The following is a 24,214-nucleotide window of genomic DNA, read 5'->3' on the forward strand; positions in this document are numbered from 1 at the left end:
CGCATTTCATTCTGGTACTCATGTTCACTACAACACAATGTAAACTTTAAGTCGAAGTACTCTCATGACTTCGGTGGTGGAGGGCCCAATATGTTGGTTATCAACGTTTCTAGCTGCCTGTAGCCCACTGTCTCCGAATAGACATTACGATTCTCACAACTCAAGCCACTTCACTCATTACAACGAAATGATCCTTCAGTCTCACAATTGAGGCTCTCATGAGCATTGAGAGACTGCAGTGGTTTGGACTCGATAATTTATAAGACTTTAGAGCGATGGACTGAGGCATTTACAAGGCATTGCAATCCACCTTATTTGAAATACGTTTTGCATCAAATAGGAAAATTCACTTCGCTAGTGGTCTTTTAGAACTGGAGAGTAGAAGACTGCTCCAGTGTAGGTAGTCTGTTATTCAGGAAAGAAATTTTGCCAAGTGGGAAATGAACAGATACTAAGTAGATGTGTTACTTCATGTGAACACACCATACTATCTGATATATGTGGTATGATGCTTACTACGAGTGTGCAAAGTTTCCTTACAAACTGGGAACACGTTAGCCGTTATTGTAACCGTCAGTATTTATGACAGGGTACAAGGGTGCCTATGCAACACGTCTTTTTAGAGCCGATTAATTTTATTCAGGATTCCAATACACCCTTTTGCCTACGAAACATAATCTCCATTGAATGTGACGGCCCTACGCCACCTTACGAGGCGTACCATGGTGGCACTACACTGGTCGATGTCGGATCCCACGTCTTGCTTAACCAATAACCTCCCCATCATCCACCTACCGCTTCACGTAGAGTGCGCCCTTCACGGGGACAAACGGAAGTCTGGAAGTCCGATAACTGGGCACACGTCCTTCAGCACCCCAACTGGTGGAAGCGCGTGACAGCATTACCAGGAGATACGTGCAACTGTGCAGCGAAGTATTTGACTGTGGCCTGTTCAACATCCTGAATGAGTGTGTCCACACTTCCCGACGGTGTGGGATTCAGAGCTGTGTGCAGCCAGCTGGCAGGCGGAATATCGGACAGATTGTTGTGATCTTGTTCAGATGATGACAAATACCTCGCTCAAGGACTCACCGTGTTTTTGTTCATTGCCAGTTCTAGGTAGACATTCTGAATGCGGCTATGAATATCTGCGATGGTCCGGTTTTCCGTCAAACGAATCTCAAAAAGAGGTGTCTGCTTGTAACACCCCTTCTCTGCAGGCACCATTTTGAAGCCATAGGTTGAGGCGTAGCGCCTCAACCTATGGAGGCGGTTAAGTGGGAGATGTGTCTAGGAGCTAGATAGTGACAGATGGTGACGCGAGACTTGACGAGCACGTAGTTTATGTAGCAGCCGATAGAGGACAATATTGGATAGCGGACTGATTTAGTTTCGATTGTGCCCAGTAGAGTGTACTAAAGTAATAGAATGGTTTTCATAAACTGTTCTCGGATTTTCATAAAGTGTTATTATGTCTTTTTGTGTATGTAAAATGTTATAAATGTGGTTTAGCAGTATGAATGATGCGTGAGTGTGGATTAATGTTAATATGAAGATAATTGTTTAACGAGTTATGTAGTAGGATTTAGTGTGGGAACATTTCGAAGAAGTATGGGGGCATTTTTGTAGAATAGGTTTGCAAAGTAAGTTTATGGTAAAGGGAAAGTTAATTCAGCTATAAATAACAATAGTAAATAACTTTATGCATAAGCAAAACTTCAGCATATTAGAGAATTACGTCGTTAAATAGTGCAGTCGTTAGGTTTACTATTTTGCGATGGGTTATTGATGAAAAGCGTGGACTGACGCGGGAGAATGTTGTTTTGTTATTGGCTGTTGAGTAAACTGACCAATGGTAGACAAAACTTAGAGTATTCTGGAGAAGAGTTGAAGCCTAGCCATGAAACAGTTCGGACATGTGTAGTAGTAGTTCCGATGGAAATGATAAGTTGCCAGATCTAGCAGTGTTTCATACATCAATTGTGTGATAAAGTGACGGCATAATTACTCCGATGGACGTGTAGAAATTTCGGAATTTTTAAGTGAATTTTGTGACGAGAAAAGACATATATTCCGCGTGGCGTATTGAGCAGGTCGGTGGCTAAAAACTGTGACTGCATTTGGTACCGACAGACTTAATATTTGGCGATCATTATTAATCAAAGACAATCAGTAATTTTATAGCTATTACGTTGTCGTGAAGTGCAACACCATAAACTTGCTAACGTGAGTGAAAGGGATTGTGAGTGACTCTGTTAAGACTAGCACGGACTTGGCAGTGATACTTGTTCACCTAAGTTTCAGAATATATTAATTGAGGACAAAATTTCCAACCTTTCATTTGTGTGAAAACTTTCTCCCGAAACGTAGATTAGTGACTTAAATTGCAGCCTGGTTCACGTCGAAGTACAGTAGGTTTCACTCAGTTTTCCTACTGTTGATCTGCTGAGACAATGTCGACAGGTAGGTGCAGGTCCGTCGTAAAGGGACGGAAAGAACCGCGCCGCCGCAAGGTGATGAAGCAGAAATATTTTAAAATGTTGCACAGCAAATTCTGAATTTTTTCGACCTGAACTGGCTGAGAAATACGTGTGTTGCTTTACTTTACTGAACGCGCCTCTTGCTTCTGTTGAAAAATTGATGAATAATTGGCGACGTTAGAAAATGGAGACAACAGGAAACGATTGAGAGAATAAGGAGAAAAACGTGTCTGATGGACATACGGCTACAAATCTGTTCGAAGGAAGGTGCATCCATCTGAAGTTGGAAATAAAAGGGTTGTTCACAGCGTTTACAGTATAAGCACCACGCATGGAAGTCGGACCACGGCGTGGAACACTATCCACTATTGTCACTTTCGGCATCACTCACAACAGGTGCAGGCCTTATTACCTACGGACTTGCATATGTCGCACAGTTTACCACGGTGCTGGAATTTCTATCACCCATCCTCTTCATTGATGAGGACTGACGTCGCTATCCCTTACAACACCCACTTGTGAGCTATGGAGTATCCTCATGTCATGGAGCAGCGAATCGGCAGCACTGGTTCAGCCTCCCAGTCTAGTAGGCGACCCAATGGCGAAACCAATCATCCTTGTGTAAGGCCTCATAAGCGTGGAACGTCTGACTTCCTCCCCTTCACCCTGCTTGCATTTTGTGCTTTAATTTTTTTCTTAGTCATCAGTCTTCTGACTGGTTCGATGTGGCACGCCACAAATTCCTCTCCTGTACAACGTATTCATTGCAGAGTAGCACTTGCAACCAGCGTCCTCAATTATTTGCCGGATATATTCCAATCTCTGTCTTCCTCTACAGTTTTTGTCCTCTACAGCTCCCTCTAGTGCCATGAACGTCATTCCCCGATGTCTTAACAGATGTCATGTTATTCTGTCGCTTCTCCAGATCGTTGTTTTTCACAAATTCCATTCCTCTCCGATTCCGCACATAACCCCCTCGTTTATTACCTTATGAGTCGACCTAATTTTCAACATATAGTGCTATACAGCGTACACCATCTTGCTGTCCTCTTGCTGATAAAACCCTAGTACTCTCGTGTGTGCCTTAAATCACTGAATCCTACACTGGCACAGAAGTTTTATCTCCACCTTCAGGCGGGTATGACTCCTTTGAAATCCATATACGGTCTTTTTCCCATGTGATCTTATATGCTCCTTATCCTCTCAACGGTTGTTTCGTTTCGCTTGGTCCCTGTATACTGAATTAAAACAGATGACCTGGTTTTACATATGTGTTTTATTTTAAATATGTAGCTGGATGTTCTTATTATTACCACACTCAGCCTATGGGAAGGTGGCTGGGGGTGTGGGGAGAGTAGACGTATGCACTAGCAGCGTGGGAGTAGTTTTCGCGGTCTCTGTCTGAGTCGAGTAATCTGTTTGTCTGTGTATTACCGTATTATCGTGTATTACTCCCCACGAAGGTCAATGGCACTAGGATCGATTCTTATCAAAGGATTCCAGATTATGGAACGGTTTCAAATACAGTGGGTATACATTTGGCTACAAAAGATATTGTCCCTGTAAACTTCATTCCCGAGGTTTAAATCCACGGAGAGGATGAAACGGGGGCCCGGTAGTCGTCAGGCGCTTGCAACATCACCTTTGATGATTGCAAATCTAAGTGTATAGGCCGGACATTAGGTTTAAGGAACATATTTCCGGTTCAGGTTCCATTTCCTCTTCTACACACTCATCTAAAATGGGTCACTCAGTTTTAATATTACATCTGGTCTTACAGTTTTGTACAGGCGGAACGCAAACATAAAACCGAGCGAGGTGGCGCAGCGATTAGCGTACTGGACTCGCGCTCGGGAGGACGACGGTTCAAACCCGCATCTGATGATCTTGAATTAGGTTTTCCGTCACTTCACTAAATCGCTTGAGGGAGGTGCCGGGATGGTTCCTAGGGACGGCCGGCTTCCTTCCCTAATCAGATGGGACCGATTACATCGCTGTTTTGTCCTCTTCCCAATTTCAACCAACCTATCAGAGAGGGTAACACTCGTAATATCTTAGAAGAGCTGGAGATCTCTCATGCTTCAATAAAATCTTCAACTAAACACTTATTTCTCAAACTGAATTAAAAGCCATTTTGACCAACTTTGATTGCTTCAATGAACAGCCTTATTATTTTGCCATATCCCCTTAACACCTCTTCCTCAGTATCTTTACTAGGGTTTATGAACTTCTTGAATTTTTTAAAGAAAATTTTAGAATTAAAAAAAAACTTTAATGGCAAGAATTTTTTATCTTTCTGATTATAAATATTATGTTCGTAAACGGCCCTTTACGGGTTTGGGTTTTAGCGCTAAGTCTATGAGTTATTCACTTGACACTTGCTAACTTTTTTAATATGTTTATTTTTGCAGGCACATCACTCAACCGCTTCCTTACAGTTTACCGAATATTATTTACTCTTCCGCGTATTCACTGCCTCGCTAAGGGGCTATATTTTGATATCCTATCAATTCCAGTATGGTTGCCGTAGCGTTCCGTTCGGTGCTTTATTTCAGGTACTTTTTATACTTCATCTTTTTCACCCCTCGCCCTCCTCCCCTCCTCAATCTGATGACTTTCGTAATATTTTCTCTCGTCCGGCTTATCACGGGTTATAATTTCATTGGCATCGGACTGTAAAAATCGCTTGGCCATTGTAATAAAAGAATTCAGTCTTGTGGACACGTTTCATCAGTGTAACATGTTCTTTGCGTAGTGTTATTTACGATCTCTTTCACCTATGTCCCCAGATTTTCACCTGATGATGTATTTCTATTTACTGAACGGGCCTTGCCTTCAATGAATGATTCACAACAGCTACAGTGGTTTTTATCCAGCATACGTATTTTAGTTGTTTGTGTAGGACTGGTCACTGGATCAGCAACTGCCCAAACTTGAATGGAAAACAACCTAAAATACGCGTTTACGTTGTTCGGTGTGCAAGACCGAAGGCTGTCACTCACTCGTGTGGATTGAGATTGGGTTTGGGTCAGCTCCCTGTTTGGCAGGCTATCGCGCTTCGAATTAAGCTCAACGAGTAGGTTGTTCAATTAACAAGCTGTTAGACACTTCAGCATCGAAGTATCTCTCTCCATCTGAAAGCGATAATCGCGTCGGTGTAACTGATTTACGAAAGGCTGGAATGATGACTTTATTTCTTAAATCCCGCGAGTTCCCACGCTGCTTCACATTCTTACTTTTCAGTTCGCCACGTGCTTACTTCTATGTCGAAAACAAACCGCATGGAATAAAAGTTGAGTAAACAAGAGAGCGAGATACTTGGATGATGTAGCATTTTCTTTTCTTTCTACCCTGAAACAAGTTTCTCTGGGAAACGAGACCGCAAAAAAAGTACGGCAGTTCGGAAACAGACAGATGCGAAGAAGTAAACTGAAATGATAACTGCCCTACAGGCTTGATACGGAAGGGAAATTCATGGTGTGATGACGCAACATTTTTCTTTCTTCTGCGGCCTCATCAGCATAATTTCAGTACGGTGTAATGTTAACACAGCTGGTGGCTTGCCGTTCTTCTATCATTTGCATTACAAATTACACCTAACGGCAATTACAGGATAAATTGTCAGCGCGGCGGAAACTTCAAACGCGTACCGTGCACTTTGACATTCAGACTGTCTGTGTGAGGAAGAATTACCAGCAAACCGGTGCTGCGCCGTCTCATGCATTTTTCACCCGTACTCGATGCACTGCAACTTTTACGCCGTAACCGCGGGATACCACCGCCTGGGCATCGCGTGCTGTGCCGCAGTATATTTATTTTACATTCAGACGCCCGGCGAGTTTGTTCCGACTTTGCGGGAGGCGAGTTAAAATTACGGACATGAATATTGACAATTATTTATCTCGGGGTGAGCCGCAGTGGGATAACGCTGCGAGTCTTGTCTGGCGCGCACAGATGTACTGGAAAACGCAGTCCAGCGGTTGCTGACGCTACTATCGTTCGAATATGTATTCTGGTCTAGTTGAGATGTCACGTAAACGTTGAACTCCGGGAATACCGTGCAGACGTGAGCAAATGCTAAGACTGCATTTCAGTACCAAACTAGCGGCAGAGTAACAGGCGCGAAGCTGCTACGTGTTGCTTCAGACCTCATTATTAACAGCCTTTAGTCATCAACTGCTGCATAAAAGCTACTTCCACCCTTCTCCACACATTAAGACGATCGAGGAGGTGGAGTGTTTAGTACACTGGACTGAAATACGCGAGGACGACGGTTCAACTCCGCGTCCGGCCATCCTGATTTAGCTTTTCCGTGACATCCCTACATTTCTTCAAGCACAGGCCGGGATGCTTCCTTTGAAAGAACACGGCCGACCTCCTTTCCCATCCTTCGCTAATTCGATGGGATGTACGAACTCGCCCCGTCTGGTGTGGCCGAGCGGTTCTAGGCGCTTCAGTCCGGAACTGCGCGACCGCAACGGTCACAGGTTCGATTCTTGCCTCGGGCAGGGATGTGTGTGACGTCCTTAGGTTAATTAGCTTTAAGTAGTTCTAAGTTCTAGGGGACTGATGACTTCAGATGTTAAGTCGCATAATACTCAGAGCCATTTGAACCATTTATGACCTCGCTGTTTGGTCCCCTCCCCCCAAATCAAGCAGCCAACCACACGTTAGCGTCTCATACCACTGGGCTAGTACCAGTGATTTCAATGATTTGAAATTGTATGATTCACGTTTCCGTCGACCGGTTAATAGGATTTCATGATTTGCAGTAACCTAGTTTGGCTAGTGTTGAACTCTTGTACTGAGAGTAATGCTTGTTCACGAAAACAGTTTACTTGTATAGGCTGCTCATATAATTTTGATTGATCACGAGATATTTTAGAAGCATTTTCAACTCGGCATTGAAAGGCTGAGTGTTTTAAATGAAAATGGTGCTCCTATTTTTCGGAGCAGACTCCTTTAGGGCAACATAATTAGTCCAAAGCAAGACACTTTCCTTAATGAAGTATGATTCTGGGACCTCCGCAGGGTACCTATCTGTAGCTAAGAAAACCTTTTCATTTTAATAATACTGACTGGGCATAAAAGTATCTGACGTGTTATTACTTCGTTTAACTTCTTTCAGACATATGTTAGCAATATGTGTTTAATGCTGACCGGCTTTCTCCTTGGTTTCGTCATAGGCAGTGTGTACATTTGTAAATAAGGGATGTCTGCTTTAAAACGAGAATAAATCTACTTTAAAAATTAAAAATTGCATCTTTGGCCGTTTCTATTTACAACTGTTGTAAAGTAAAAATTAAATTACCTGTGACTCTTACCCAAAATCCTATAGCATAAGGAACAGTACAGTTAAAACGAGACTGATGGGAGAAAAGCAAGTAAATTGTTTCTTATTTAAAAATGAATCGCATCACTGTTAAAACCTCTTGCCCAATATGGGACAAGACGGTCAATGACATCCTGGAAAAATGTTTGCTGGTCCTTACGTTAACATGAGTGACTCATGCATGCTTATCTTCGAAGCAAATCGACGGCTGCGAATCTCTTTATTAAGAGCACCAAAAATATGGAAATCGCACTGGACGAGATGTGTAAGGGCTTCCCAGCGAAACCTTTGCAGCGTAGCTGAAACAATCTGCCAAAAAAATTACCACCCACATGTTGTCAAAGTCGTTTCGAATATGAAGCAGAAGTTTCACTGGAAAGCCTTAACACATCCTCCACACAGGCCCTATCCCTCACATTGCGTTCTTCATATTTTTTTAGTCCTGAAGAAGGACATTCGTGGCCGTAGAATAGCTTCGGACAAAAAGGTGCACGCTTATGGCTCCGTAGGTATTGACCGTCTTAGGGCGTAGAACAATTTCCACAACCAGTCACAATAAAAGATTATTTATTCATCAAATGACCAGTTTCGGGCTTGTCCCGGCCTCAGGTGTTTAAACATTCATGTACATTTTTATGTTGCTGGAGAACACTGTATAAATACAATGAAAATTATTTGCTGGCGGGTAAACAAATACAGGTGGAACAATTAAATGGCAAGGTAGCATTTGTGGAAAATATATCTGTACTTGCATAAAGATGAAGCATCATAATTGTAATCACGCTGTGGTGACAGTTTTTCCACCAAGTTGCACATTTGTTATCATTTTCACCTGAAAGTTTCAGGTGTGTAAAATTTAGCTGCATATTTCACTATTGCGACGTGCTCTCGTGAAATACACTGTCTTTACATACAAAAATGCAGGTTAGGTCAAAGAACTTAGCCATAGGAAGTGCAAGGATGTGAAACTTCCTGGGAGATTAAAACTGTGTGCCGGACCGAGACTAGAAATCCGGACCTTTGCCTTTCGCCGGCAAGTGCTCTACCATCTGAGCTATTGAAGCACGATTCACGTCCCGTCCTCACAGCTTTACTTCTGCCAGTACCTTGTCTCGTGCAAGGATGTAGCATATATAGAAACCTAACCATAAGTGGAATGAAGGCAGACGTAGTCAATGCTTCTGCAATGGCCATTTAGCATATTGTATTAATCATCATCATCATCATCATCATCATTTAAGGCTGATTATGCCTTTCAGCGTTCAGTGGTTCATGGTGTGGGTTCCTGTAGTCATGTCCTAGTTCATGAACCACAGGCAACGTATGAGTGGCCACGTAAGTGGTCCCGACAGTCGGGATACCAGTTACTTTGAAATAAGGCTGAGGGTTTCGGACATATTCTGAGTCATGGTTACCTTTCTGCTCATACGGCAAAGACTACCAAATCCACCGGTTAGTCCCTCAACCGTTAGGGTAAAACCCAATGGGACTCGGGGCAAGTAAGGCTAGCAACCTGCTTCCCTGGTACTTTAAATATGATGCTGGCAACAATCAGAGCAAAATATTGTATTAATATATCTTGAAAATAAATGAAAAGTTACAGTAGCATAAGTGATATTAGACAAAAATTATAAATATAAAACTTAAAACATATCGTCGAGATGCCCGATTCCGGGTTGGATGCATTCTGTATATAGAGAAATATGTTTGCACGGTCCGCAAGTGCTACTCCCACTTATCCGGATTTTTTTCCATGTTTCTAGTTTTCATCTGCATCTCCCGTATTAGCAAAACATATCGTGGACGCACTGTTCGTCCTATACTTATTAATGTGATCTAGTTTTATTTTCAATTTCATTTAAAGTAACACGTAACTGTAAATGATAAACATTTTAGAGTTTTCAAGATCTTAACGAAGATTTTTCCCAGTTATGCATTAACGTCTTGTTGTTCTAGCAGTAGATTCTGGCGGCCATTCTCTCTAAACCACGGTGATACATTGCGAGCGAACTTGTCCCTGACTTCGTAGGCATAGTGCTCCATAATAGTGGTCTCACTGTCTGAGTTTCACGAACACGCGGACAGCCACTGGAAGTCTGCGACATTCCAGTCCCTGATCACTCCATTTAGTGTAACGAAATGAGCGTTTCCTTCACCAACACAATGATTACCTCTAGTGAAAGAATTCACCATCCTAAAGTGTGCCGTGGATGGACCGCCACTTGCGTTTTGCACTACATCCTCCTGCCAGTCCTGGTACATTTTCTGACAAGCGAGGTGTTTTCTAGCGAGTGCGAAGCAGCAAGTGTGGAGTGAAAAGTTACGGATCGGAGGCTGTGGACATCTCAGTGTGTGGTTTGTGCCCGATCCGAAGCGTGGCTTGGGAGAATTGGCTGGCGTGTTGTACGCCAAGGCGACCACGATATCAACAGGTTTCCTGGCTGAGGATACTCCTGAAGATGTACTGTGGAAATGGCTGCACTCCGATGGTTCTCCGTAGTAATGTTACTTTCCTGATTGTGGGATAAACGTAAAGTAGAAGCTTTTGTGAAGAATGTGCTCTGAGGTATTGCAAAATTGCGTTTCTCGCATATGTCAAACTCCAATAAAGGTAATGCATTGTGCGTTTCATAATGTGCTGGATTTTGGTCTGTCTCCGGTGACATATTTTACTGTAGTTTTATAATGTATCGAGAGGTCACGCCAGATGGGAACCGATGTAATGTGGTGTGGTGACACTTGGCTAAACAGGCCAATCTATCAGCGACGATATTCGAGAAGACAGTTACTGAAGGTACCGTCTTGATAAACTTCATCTAGTCCCTCTCAGACGTCTGCACTGCTAAAGATGTTGTCTATTTTAACGGTGTTCACGTTATATATGTTTATACATCGATCACCTTTAAAACGTCAAACTAGTGCGCTGTTGCAAACTTGACTTGTAGGCAATGTCCAGTTGCATTAGCTATCCGTTGATTTCTGTTTTCTATCTTGGAAAGTAAATTTATGGGATTGTGCTAAAGTAAATATCAGCTGCGGATTATAAAAATATTTTATTTCATTTAAAGGGTAATTTTCAAAAAAATGGTTCAAATGGCTCTGAGAACTATGCGACTTAACTTCTGAGGTCATCGGTCGCCTAGAACTTAGAACTAATTAAACCCAACTAACCTAAGGACATCACACACATCCATGCCCGAGGCAGCATTCGAACCTGCGACGCGGTTCCAGACTGAAGCGTCTAAACCGCACGGCCACACCGACCGGCAGGGTAATTTTCATTTGAAATCTATGTGCTCTCGTGGAGAACTGAGTAGAGTGTGTGAGTTGGGTGCATAAGTACACAGCGTCTTCATGAATGTGACTTGTAATCATCTTGAACATTGTGTGCTCATGTAAACCTACCTGTCTCAGAAATTAGTTCACGCGGTGTGACGTCATAACATGTACGGAATCGTAGCTATCATCTTTCACGACTTTCAAACTGTGAACATTGACTATATATTCGGAGTTCACATCCAGTTATGGCTCTAGAACAAATGCACCTGTATTTCCTTTATTTGTTAAATTTAAAAATTTTATATTTATCTGCTTTTAATAAATATGTTGTTTTAACTGGCAACCGAGAACAATAAATCGCTCCACACTTTCCTGAGTTCCAGCAGCCTACTACAGAAGAGAATATGGTGGTTTGGACTAGATTATTTTTAACTCTGTTGAGAGAAAGCCTGAGGCTACCAAACTTACTAGACATTCGATTTGTTTTATAACTGGAGAGTTGAAAATAGCACCTTAGTCTGGATAAGTCCGTTGTTGAGGGAGGAAAATCAATAAAATATGAACCGAGATGACGTTAATGAGACGTTTTAGTGGTTTCGCATTAAACGTAGTTTCCTGTGTAAGTTCATAGGTTCAGAATAAAGTAAGTAGTGGATTTCAGCGTCAGGCCATTTTTCTTGCCCACCAGAAAACCTTTCTTCACACATCTAGATCGTCAACAAGCAAACAAAATAACTGCATATGAAATAGCCGAATTGATATGCGATTTTATTGAACATTTCCTATAGCAAAAAGCAACAAACGTTGGTCTTAATGGGGAGGCATCGTTGAAAGCGATGGTAGGGTACGACGTTAAGAATGATCCACTGACCGCCAGTATATTACAGTTTGTTTGAATGTTACAGGTACAAATAATAGGAGCTGGTAGAAAATAAAACGAAAACGAGCAAATAATTCTAATAGGACGTAGTGCAACAGAGTACACGCAGCCCTTATAACTGAGACTCAACGACCCAAACTGTAGACGTGCCCCATGGACGTAGTTTATGTGAAGGCAGGCTTCAGCACAGCACCTTAGTGTTGCTCACACACACTCAAGAATGTGTGTTCCAAGTGCATTGACGACCGTCCACTACCCAATCTCGGAGTTCATCTACACATCAGTAGGGCTGTAATGCACCAAAGCTTTTCAAATCCCAACAAAAAAAAATCTCTTGAGTTCAAGTCGGAACACTGTGTGGGCCATGTACTAGGTGACCGATACACTTGTCGTCGGAATTTCACGCTGCATTAAGACGAACAGCCATAAGCAACTGTACTGCTGCACTATCATGCGTATAAGGGAGAGTGTTAAACCTGAAGGGTAATGTACCTAGGAAAACTCTATTTTCCCGGTCAGTATTCCAATGTAGTCACCACTTCTAGAATGGCATCAACTTAAGAGCACTAGGGACAGCCATAAGCAATTCTCGCATTTTGTGCTGCTTTTTTGTTGTGAAATATGAAGTTGTTCAGTATTTGTAAATATTTCTACTTCTACACATTTAAATCCTGCATATTACGTTAAAGTTATTTAGATGAATCCAAACTGTTAAGGCTTCCGTCGCCACTTGTTGACAAACTGCCTATTGGCTTCTGTCTCGGGTTCTTCGGCCGATGTTCATCTGATGATTTTACTGATGTTTCGCCGGCTCGAGTGACTGGCATTGTCAGAGCTTCACCCTCCACTGCCAGTGGTGAACTGGAGCCGTGCTCGCGGCCGCAGACTGTATGTACCAGGCATGCCAACGTCCGAGGGCTTCTTCACGGTCACTTCCGGGGCGGTTCTCCTCTTGCTACCTGCGACGGTCGTTCGCTGCAGTACGGGAAGCCAGTATTCGTTTACCTTAAGGCATTCCTCTTTCCTGTTGAAACTGTTCGCGTATTTTGGTATTTCTGCAGCTTTTCTGAACAAGCGAGTGGGGTAGTGCTTCTCTACAGCCAGAACTTCCGTGTCAGCGAATTTTATTACGTGGTCGGTCTCACTCAGTGCGTGCTCTGCCACGGCCGATTTCTCCACCTGCCCCAACCTGCAATATCGCTTATGTTCTTTGATCCTGGTGTTGATTGATCGTCCAGTCATTCCGACATAAACATTTCCACATGTGCATGGTATACGGTATATTCCCGACATTGCAAGTGGATCCCTTTTCTCCCTTGCCGATCTAAGGCACCCTTTGATCATCCTTGTCGGTTTGAAATACGTCTTTACGCCGTGTTTGCGCAATATACGTCCGATTCTGTCCGTCACTCTGGGAATGTATGGCAGAAAGGCCATACCCACACTTATTTTTCTGATTCCTTACTTCGCCGAGTGCTTGGCTGTTACTTTTCTAATATAACTTGTACAGTACCCATTGCTCCTCAGAACATTTTCCATATGTTGCATTTCGCGTCTGAGGTGCTGCGGCTTACATATTCGTCCTGCTCGCGTTACGAGCGTGTTAATCATGCCTCTTCTCTACCTCAGGTGGTAATTTGAGAATTTATGCAGGTATCGGTCCGTGTGTGCCAGTTTTTGATACACGCTGTGTCCCAGGTTTTTACCATCCCTTGTGACCAGCACATCTAGAAATGTCAGTTTTTGTCCTTTTCTACCTCCATGGCAAATGGAAATTTCTACTTGACATTGAGAATGTTCAAGTGTCTTTGGAAGTCAGCGAGCCGTTCTTCACCATGACTCCACACAATGAAAGGATCATTGACGTACCTGTACCACACCTTAGGTTTGCAAGTCGCCAAGTCCAGTGCCTTTGTTTCGAATTGCTCCATGAAGAAGTTGGCGACCACTGGACTGAGAGGACTACCCATGGCGACGCCTTCCAGATGTTCGTAGAAATCGTCATTCCACGTCGAATAGCTCGTGGTGAGACTTCCATAGAAGAGCTTTGTGATGTCTTGTGGGAAAATGGAACCGATGTGCTCCAGAGCGTTACTGAGTGGCACTTTCGTAAACAAAGAAACAACATCGAAGATTACCAGGATGTCGTTTTGTGCAAGTTTGAATTTCTTCAGCTTCTCAGTCAAAAGTCCAGAGTCCTTTATGTATGTGTCGTTCTTCCTCACGTGTGGATGGAGCATCCTCGTCAGCTTCGATGTTGTTTCATTGCTTACGAATGTCCAATCAGTGACGCTCTGGAGCACATCGGTTCCATTTTCCCACAAGACACCACAAAGCTCATCCGAGCATGCTATTCACATGGAATGGCGATTTCATAACGAACAGCTGGAAGGAGTCGCCATGGGTAGTCCTCTCAGCCAGTGGTGGCCAACTTCTTCATGGAGCATTTCGAAACACAGGCACTGGACTTGGCGACTTGCAAACCTAAGGTGTGGTACAGGTACGTCAATGATCCTTACATTGTGTGGAGCCATGGTGAAGAACGGCTCGCTGACTTCCAAAGACACTTGATCATTCTCAATGTCAACATAAAATTTGCCATGGAAGTAGAAAAGGACAAGAAACTGCCATTTCTAGATGTGCTAGTCACAAGGGATGGTAAAAACCTGGGAAACAGCGTGTATCGAAAACCGACACACACGGACCGATATCTGCACAAACTATCGAACCACCACCCAAGCCAGAAAAGAGTCATGATAAATACCCTCGTAACGCGAGCGGGAAGAATGTGTGAGTTGCAGAACCTCAGACGCGAAATGCAACACCTGGAAAGTGTCCTGAGGAGCAATGGGTACTCCATAAGTTATATTAGAAGTGTAACAGAGCCAACACTCGGCGAAGTAAGGAATCAGAAAAAGAAGTGTCGGTTACGGCCTTTCTGCCATACATTCCCAGAGTGACGGACAGAATCAGCCGTATATTGCGCAGACACGGCGTAAAGACGATTTTCAAACCGACAAGGAAGATAAAAAGGTGTCTTAGATCGGCAAAGGAGAAAAGCGACCCTCTTGTAATGTGGGGAATATACCGTATACCATGCTCATGTGGAAATGTCTATGTCGGAATGACTAGCGATCAATTAACACCAGGATCAAAGAACATAAGCGACATTGCAGATTGGGGCAGGTGGAGAAATAGGCCGTGGCAGAGCACGCACTGAGTGAGACCGATCACGAAATAAAATTCGCCGACACGGAAGTTCTGGCTGTAGAGAAGCACTACCACACGCGCTTGTTCATAGAAGCTGTAGAAATACAAAATCACGCGAACAGTTTCAACAAGAATGAGAAAAGCCTGAAGGTAAACGGATCCTGGCATCCCGAACTGCAGCGAACGACCGTCGCAGGTAGCAAGAGGAAAACCGCACCGGAAATGATCGTGGAGAAATCCTCGAACGTTGGCGCGCCTGGTACATATAGTCTGCGGCCGCGAGCTGGGCTCCAGTTCACCACTGGCAATGGAGGGTGAAGCTTTGACAATGTCAGTCACTCGTGCTGGTGAAACGTCAATAAAATCATTAGATATTTAGATGAACTCCTTCAACTCATCAGTTATAGGATTTTAAGGCGAGTAATATTCTACATATTTCTAAAACTAGTTACACAACGCATGGACAACTAAACCGTCGACACCGAGCTTTTGAACGTTGTTGTTGAGCGTGACGACCCCTACATGCTGCTGAGTATTCAGAAACGAAACGATATGTGCATACTGTACGTATGGCCCAACGTAGTATATGCGATCGCAGCGCGCTCCCTTGACACTTGTCGACTGTTCCTGGTTCGTTAATAGCGCTGGTTACGAAATGGGAACACGTAAAATTCCTACGTTAGCTCAACTAAATAGTGCATTTCATCCATTATCCATATGTTAGTCACGTGGTTCTGCCTGTAATGCACTTAAATAAAAACTCCAATTTCCATGAGCATTTCAAGGCCATCGGATTACAGAAGTTCCTTACAGATAGTAAGATAGAAACAGCTGTTCTCCATTTACGATAAAAATCATTTCATCAGTCTCCCTTTATAGTGAAACTCTAAGGCCATACTTTCTTGATCATTGCTCCTGGTCAGTAGCAGAAACTTTACAACATGTGAATTACAAAACATAAAAGAAAGCAATGCAAAATATCTTACAGGAAGTAGTGCAAGCTCTCCTGTAGAGTATGCCAGTCGAACAAATTCACTCCTCAGAGTGCGTATGTATAAATATCCGATGTTGCATATCTACATCTACATTTATACTCCGCAAGCCACCCAACGGTGTGTGGTGGAGGGCATTCTATGTGCCACTGTCATTACCTCCCTTTCCTGTTCCAGTTGCGTATGGTTCGAGGGAAGAACGACTGCCGGAAAGCCTCGCCTCCGTGCGCGCTAGAATCTCTGTAATTTTACATTAGTGAAATCCTCGGGAGGTATAAGTTTGGGGAAGCAATATATTTGGTACCTAATCCAGAAACGCACCCTCTCGAAACTTGGACAGCAAGCTACACCGCGATGCAGAGCGCCTCTCTTGCAGAGTCTGCCACTTGTATTTTCTAAACATCTCCGTAACGCTATCACGCTTACTAAATAACCCTGTGACGAAACGCGCCGCTCTTCTTTGGATCTTCTCGATCTCCTCCGTCAACTCTACCCGGTACGGATCCCACACTGATGAGCAATACTCAAGTATAGGTCGAACGAGTGCTTTGTAAGCCACCTCTTTTGTTGAAGGACTACATTTTCTAAGGACTCTCCCAATGAATCTCAACCTGGCACTCGCCTTACTAACAATTAATTTTATATGATCATTCCACTTAAAATTGTTCCGCACGCATACTCCCAGATATTTTACAGAAGTAACTGCTACTAGTGTTTGTTCCGCTATCCTATAATCATACAATAAAGGATCCATCTTTCTATGTATTCGCAATATATTACATTTGTCTATGTTAAGGGTCAGTTGCCACTCCCTGCACCAAGTAAGTGCCTATCCGCTGCAGATATTCCCGCATTTCGCCAAAATTTTCTAATGCTGCAACTTCTCTGGATACTACAGCATCATCCGCGAAAAGCCGCATGGAACTTCCGACGCTATCTACTAGGTCATTCATATATATTGTGAAAAGCAGTGGTCCCATAACACTCCCCTGTGGTACGCCAGAGGTTACTTTAACGTATGTAGACGTCTCTGCATTCAGAACAACATGCTGTGTTCTTTTAGCTACAAACTCTTCAATCCATCTACACAGCTTGTCTGATATTCCGTAGGATCTTACTTTGTTTATCAGGCGACTGTGCGGAACTGTATCGAACGCCTTACGGAAGTCAAGGAAAATGAGATCTACCTGGGAGCCTGTATCTAATATTTTCTGGGTCTCATGAACAAATAAAGTGAGTTGGGTCTCACACGATCGCTGTTTACGGAATCCATGTTGATTTCTACAGAGTAGACTCTGGGTTTCCAGAAACGACATGATACGCGAGCAAAAAACATGTTCTAAAATTCTACAACAGATCGACGTCAGAGAGTCCTGAAGACTGAGACTACCTGTGCTCTTTTCTAATCATTTGGAACCTTCCGTTCCTCTAGAGACTTGCGGTACACGGCTGTTAGAAGGGGGGCAAGTCCTTTCACGTACTCTGTGTAGAATCGAATTGGTACCCCGTCAGGACCAGTGGACGTTCCTTTGTTCAGTGATTCCAGCTGCTTTTCTATTCCTTGGACACTTATTTCGAAGTCAGCCATTTTTTCGTTTGTGCGAGGATTTAGAGAAGGAATTGCAGTGCGGTCTTCCTCTGTGAAACAGCTTTGGAAAAAGGTGTTTAGTACTTCAGCTTTAAGCGTGTCATCCTCTGTTTCAATGCCATTATCATCCCGGAGTGTCTGGGTATGCTGTTTCGAGCCACTTACTGATTTAACGTAAGACCAGAGCTTCCTAGGATGTTCTGTCAAGTCGGTACAAAGAATTTTACATAAATGCCGGCCGGCGTGGACGAGCGGTTCTAGGAGCTTCAGTCTTGAACCACGCGGCCGCTATTGTCGCAGGTTCGAATGCTGCCTCGGGCATGAATGTGTGTGATGTCCTTAGGTTAGTTAGGTTTAAGTAGTTCTAAGTTCTAGGGGACTGAAGACCTCAGATGTTAAGTCCCATAGTGCTCAGAGCCATTTTTTTGTTACATAAATAACATCTAATATTATAGTCTATACGTATATTGAACTAATAAGAAAGTATCAGAACCTATTAAAAACGCAGATGTTTGAAATGAAAATGCACAGTGACGCGAACCACCATCGTAATACACCTTACTTCAGGGATCTGTGACGCTACTCATTGGGCTAAACTGACCAGCAGACTGTTGCCTCTATATCTAAGTCTTACCTCCTCCCGATAGCTTTGATCGTAATTATGTTACTAACTGAAATTTAATTATAAAATTTGTACCGAGATCAATGCATTTTTAATGGATCCTCAATATCCCGTTGTCTTCAAATGGCATACTCTCATAACTCGTAAGTTACAATGTGACGTAGATGGCGTTCTACCATCTCATTGGACAACGTTTGCACGCACGTTCAGAATATCTGCCATGCCAGATATTGCTGTGCATGTTCGGAAAGACTCCCCAACGTTCTATTCCACGCTCTGACATCAGAAACTCGGCACGCTCAACACACAACATTCTGATGCACGGCCCATGTGCCAACGGCCTTAGGCGATCCTTTGTTGGTCGTGCAGCATCCTGCACCTCGAAATGGATCATGTTCTTCTACCATGGAACAGATGACACTACAACGATCTGAGTTTCTTTTATGTCGTGTTGTAAATAATGTGTCTATTTTTGGTATTCGATGAGAGTGGTGTGAGCCCTTTCATTCGATAGGTCATACTTCATACTTGTACACTGGATATTTTTCAGAACAATGTCTTTAATAGTCGATATGTTACGCCACAGACGTTCTGACAATGCTGTCTCTCTGCTCGAACAGGAATTTGTGTTTAAACATTTCTACACAGACCCATCTCACATTTCTAACATGCATGCGGTGGCATATGATTGTGTTGCTCTTGGATTGTAGGCAACAACGCTTGAATGGGGATTAACATGCCAGTTAGTCCGTTACCTCAGCAACTAGCTGACGTCTTTAGTACACGTTTATCAGTATTGTCTTACATATACAGTAAAAATGAACGACACTGTTTATGTTTGGAATGTTTTATATGTTCTGCTATCCGACGTAAGAAATCAGTATCCAACGAAAGGCGGTGTAGAATGTGTTGATGACACTTTCTCGATTTTTGGGGGATCTGAATATTCATTTGAACTGTTCAATTGAAGTTATATTGGACATGATATTGGATTAAGATAACGATTTTTAGTCGATAATGCCATTAACAGCGTTCAAGATTGTAGTGCTGTCTCGCATTCGCGTTCTCGCTTCCCGAGCACGGGATCGCGGGTTCGATTCCCGCCGGGGTCAGGGATTTTCACCTGCATCGAGATGACTGGCTGTTTGTGTTGTCCTGATCATTTCACCATCATTCATGAAAGTGGCGAGTTTGGACTGAGCAAAGGTTGGGAGTTTGTTCGGGCGCTGATAACCTAGCAGTTGAGCGCCCCACAAACCAAACATTATCTTCATCATTCACTAGAAACGAAATAATTCGATAGTGTCAGTATTTTAAGAAAAATTTTTGGAAGAATACCTTGGACGAATTTATGACAGTTATCATACACCTCCACCTAAACTTAAGACGCGCAGCTCGTTGCTGGATATACACTCCTGGAAATGGAAAAAAGAACACATTGACACCGGTGTGTCAGATCCACCATACTTGCTCCGGACACTGCGAGAGGGCTGTACAAGCAATGATCACACGCACGGCACAGCGGACACACCAGGAACCGCGGTGTTGGCCGTCGAATGGCGCTAGCTGCGCAGCATTTGTGCACCGCCGCCGTCAGTGTCAGCCAGTTTGCCGTGGCATACGGAGCTCCATCGCAGTCTTTAACACTGGTAGCATGCCGCGACAGCGTGGACGTGAACCGTATGTGCAGTTGACGGACTTTGAGCGAGGGCGTATAGTGGGCATGCGGGAGGCCGGGTGGACGTACCGCCGAATTGCTCAACACGTGGGGCGTGAGGTCTCCACAGTACATCGATGTTGTCGCCAGTGGTCGGCGGAAGGTGCACGTGCCCGTCGACCTGAGACCGGACCGCAGCGACGCACGGATGCACGCCAAGACCGTAGGATCCTACGCAGTGCCGTAGGGGACCGCACCGCCACTTCCCAGCAAATTAGGGACACTGTTGCTCCTGGGGTATCGGCGAGGACCATTCGCAACCGTCTCCATGAAGCTGGGCTACGGTCCCGCACACCGTTAGGCCGTCTTCCGCTCACGCCCCAACATCGTGCAGCTCGCCTCCAGTGGTGTCGCGACAGGCGTGAATGGAGGGACGAATGGAGACGTGTCGTCTTCAGCGATGAGAGTCGCTTCTGCCTTGGTGCCAATGATGGTCGTATGCGTGTTTGGCGCCGTGCAGGTGAGCGCCACAATCAGGACTGCATACGACCGAGGCACACAGGGCCAACACCCGGCATCATGGTGTGGGGAGCGATCTCCTACACTGGCCGTACACCACTGGTGATCGTCGAGGGGACACTGAATAGTGCACGGTGCATCCAAACCGTCATCGAACCCATCGTTCTACCATTCCTAGACCGGCAAGGGAACTTGCTGTTCCAACAGGACAATGCACGTCCGCATGTATCCCGTGCCACCCAACGTGCTCTAGAAGGTGTAAGTCAACTACCCTGGCCAGCAAGGTCTCCGGATCTGTCCCCCATTGAGCATGTTTGGGACTGGATGAAGCGTCGTCTCACGCGGTCTGCACGTCCAGCACGAACGCTGGTCCAACTGAGGCGCCAGGTGGAAATGGCATGGCAAGCCGTTCCACAGGACTACATCCAGCATCTCTACGATCGTCTCCATGGGAGAATAGCAGCCTGCATTGCTGCGAAAGGTGGATATACATTGTACTAGTGCCGACATTGTGCATGCTCTGTTGCCTGTGTCTATGTGCCTGTGGTTCTGTCAGTGTGATCATGTGATGTATCTGACCCCAGGAATGTGTCAATAAAGTTTCCCCTTCCTGGGACAATGAATTCACGGTGTTCTTATTTCAATTTCCAGGAGTGTATATCCATGTACAAAAAGCACACACAACTTCAAAGTAATATTTTATTACGAGGAGAAAAAAAGATGTAATGAACTGCTGTCTCAAGGAAACAAGGCAATCAAAGAACAACACATACTATCCAAGAGGCTGAAAATAACACTACAGTTGTAATGTCCGTTTATTATCACACGACCTGTTTCGGGCTCTTATACGACCATCTTCAGGTGTCGTAAATTGGTGCCGTGCCCTGAGCACTGCGGTGGACGTGCACAAGGCGCAGTGCGTTACCTAAGAGCGCAGAGCATACTCTGCTCTCGTAGTATGCTCTGCGCTCTTAGGTAGCGCAACGCACCTTGTGCACATCCACCGCAGCGCTCGGAGGCACGGCAGCAAGTTACGACACCTGAAGATTGGCGTATAAGAGTTCGAAACAGGTCGTGTGATAATAAACGGACTTTACGACTATAGCGGTATTTTCAACCTCTGGTACAATACTGAGTTAGGGATGTTCCTCCAACAGGATTATTTGTACATCCTATCTCAATCTGACATAACAAGGAAGGAAAGAAAATATGTCCATTACTGCACCTGAAATTTTGTACTAGGCAAAACACAAGATAAATTGGGCACACAAAAGACTAAATATTCTGCGGCTTTCATAGCCCGTCTCAATATGCTTTCGTGACAGCCATAGATGCACCGATGAACCACGATATTGGCCATTCTGTGGCATTTTTTGTCGAAGGAGTGAAACAAAACACTGCACGTTTGCAGATACAGCCACACGGCATCCGGAACACTGATCAAAGTCGACTTCGTAATGAACTAACTTCTGGTGTGGCACTATCTGAAAAAGTGGAAAAATCAACAGTTACAATGGTCCAGACTGTACTCCACAGAATAATATACAGGGTGATTCAAAAAGAATACCACAACTTTAAAAATGTGTATTTAATGAAAGAAACATAATATAACCTTCTGTTATACATCATTACAAAGAGTATTTAAAAAGGTTTTTTTTCACTCAAAAGCAAGTTCAGAGATGTTCAATATGGCCCCCTCCAGACACTCGAGCAATATCAACCCGATACTCCAACTCGTTCCACACTCTCTGTAGCATATCAGGCGTAACAGTTTGGATAGCTGCTGTTATTTCTCGTTTCAAATCATCAATGGTGGCTGGGAGAGGTGGCCGAAACACCATATCCTTAACATACCCCCATAAGAAAAAATCGCAGGGGGGTAAGATCAGGGCTTCTTGGAGGCCAGTGATGAAGTGCTCTGTCACGGACTGCCTGGCGGCCGATCCATCGCCTCGGGTAGTTGACGTTCAGGTAGTTACGGACAGATAAGTGACAATGTGGTGGCGCTCCATCCTGCTGAAATATGAATTGTTGTGCTTCTTGTTCGAGCTGAGAGAACAGCCAAGTCTCTAACATCTCCAGATACTGTAGTCCAGTTACAGTAGCACCTTCGAAGAAAAAGGGACCAAAAACTTTATTGGCTGAAATGGCACAGAAAACGTTCACCTTAGGCGAGTCACGTTCATACTGAGTTGTTTCCCGCGGATTCTCAGTGCCCCATATACAGACATTGTGACGGTTGACTTTCCCGTTAGAAGTTGCTTCATCACTAAACACAAGCTTTCTGTTGACCGGTCGCCATCTTAGCATCAACTGACGCTGACGCCTAGTCAACAGCGCCTCAAGCGAACAAATGTACAACTAAATGAAACTTTATAGCTCCCTTAATTCGCCGACAGATAGTGCTTAGCTCTGCCTTTTGTCGCTGCAGAGTTTTAAATTCCTAAAGTTGTGGTATTCTTTTTGAATCACCCTGTACAATAATTATACAATAGGTGTTAGATTTTCATTCAGTGCATGGCTCACAGGAGAAAACTGTATATTTGACTTTAGGAAAAAAAAATTCTGCTCAAAAGTTAAAAAGGCAGTTTGAAGACAAACTTACAGCAAACGTACAATTGGGAAAATGTCAAACGACCGTTTAAAAACATTTTTGTGAATGCTGTTAATTACTTTGTTGCAAATAACCAGAAGTGTATACTACTTCTGTGATTCCTGGGGTGTTCACAAGGACACCACAATAGTAAATTAACTGAATGCGTTTTTATTCCGCCGAAAACAGCAAAATACCTACAGCCACTGGATGCATATTTCCTTCGGAATTATAAAATATATGCAAGAAGGGTAACAAGTCATGTAAGGACTCACTGCTGTGACTTTTACACTAAATTAGGAAACAAAATTTTCATAATGAAAATGTATTCTCTCACTCGTAAGCAGTTGTCGTCTCCAGAGTGTCAGCCTAAACTTAAACATTCCTGGCAAGCTGCTGGGTACAATAGTCCCACACATGTTGCTGGTTTCAAGAATGCGATTCACATGATATCTGATTTTGCAGCTGAAGAATGTGATTTGGAGTATTGCCCAGATATTACCTTCGCCAAACCTGCCAATTGTGATTCTGCATATTGTCTCATGTATTTGACTGAGAAACCTCACTTACATTTTTAGAGTCCAATAGGGTGCAAACTACGAGTAACACAGTCGAATGCTTTCACCACCCTAATTACGATGGCATTTAAAGCTTCTAAATACAATTGTAACACAGATATCCCTTTCGAGCCGAGTACTTTTCTTGTGAGTGTAAGTAATGTGATTTTTGGTTGTCAGTAGTTGTGTTGGTCAGATGGTTCAAATGGCTCTGAGCACAATGTGTCTTAACATCTGAGGTCATCACTCTCCTAGAACTTAGAACTACTTAAACCTAACTAACCTATGGACATCACACACATCCATGCCCGAGACAGGTTTCGAACCTGCGACCGTAGCGGTCGCGCGGTTCCAGACTGAAGCGCCTAGAACCGCTCGGCCACAATTCGCATGTATTAAGTGACTGATTCTGGTGTCGATCACGCTGTTGAACGGTTTGTGAAAATTACTAGCAAAAGACAGACTCAGAGGCAGAGGACGTTGATTTTTGGAAATACAGTTTTGT

Source organism: Schistocerca cancellata, chromosome 6 (genome assembly GCF_023864275.1).
Source record: "Schistocerca cancellata isolate TAMUIC-IGC-003103 chromosome 6, iqSchCanc2.1, whole genome shotgun sequence".
NCBI lineage: Eukaryota > Metazoa > Arthropoda > Insecta > Orthoptera > Acrididae > Schistocerca > Schistocerca cancellata.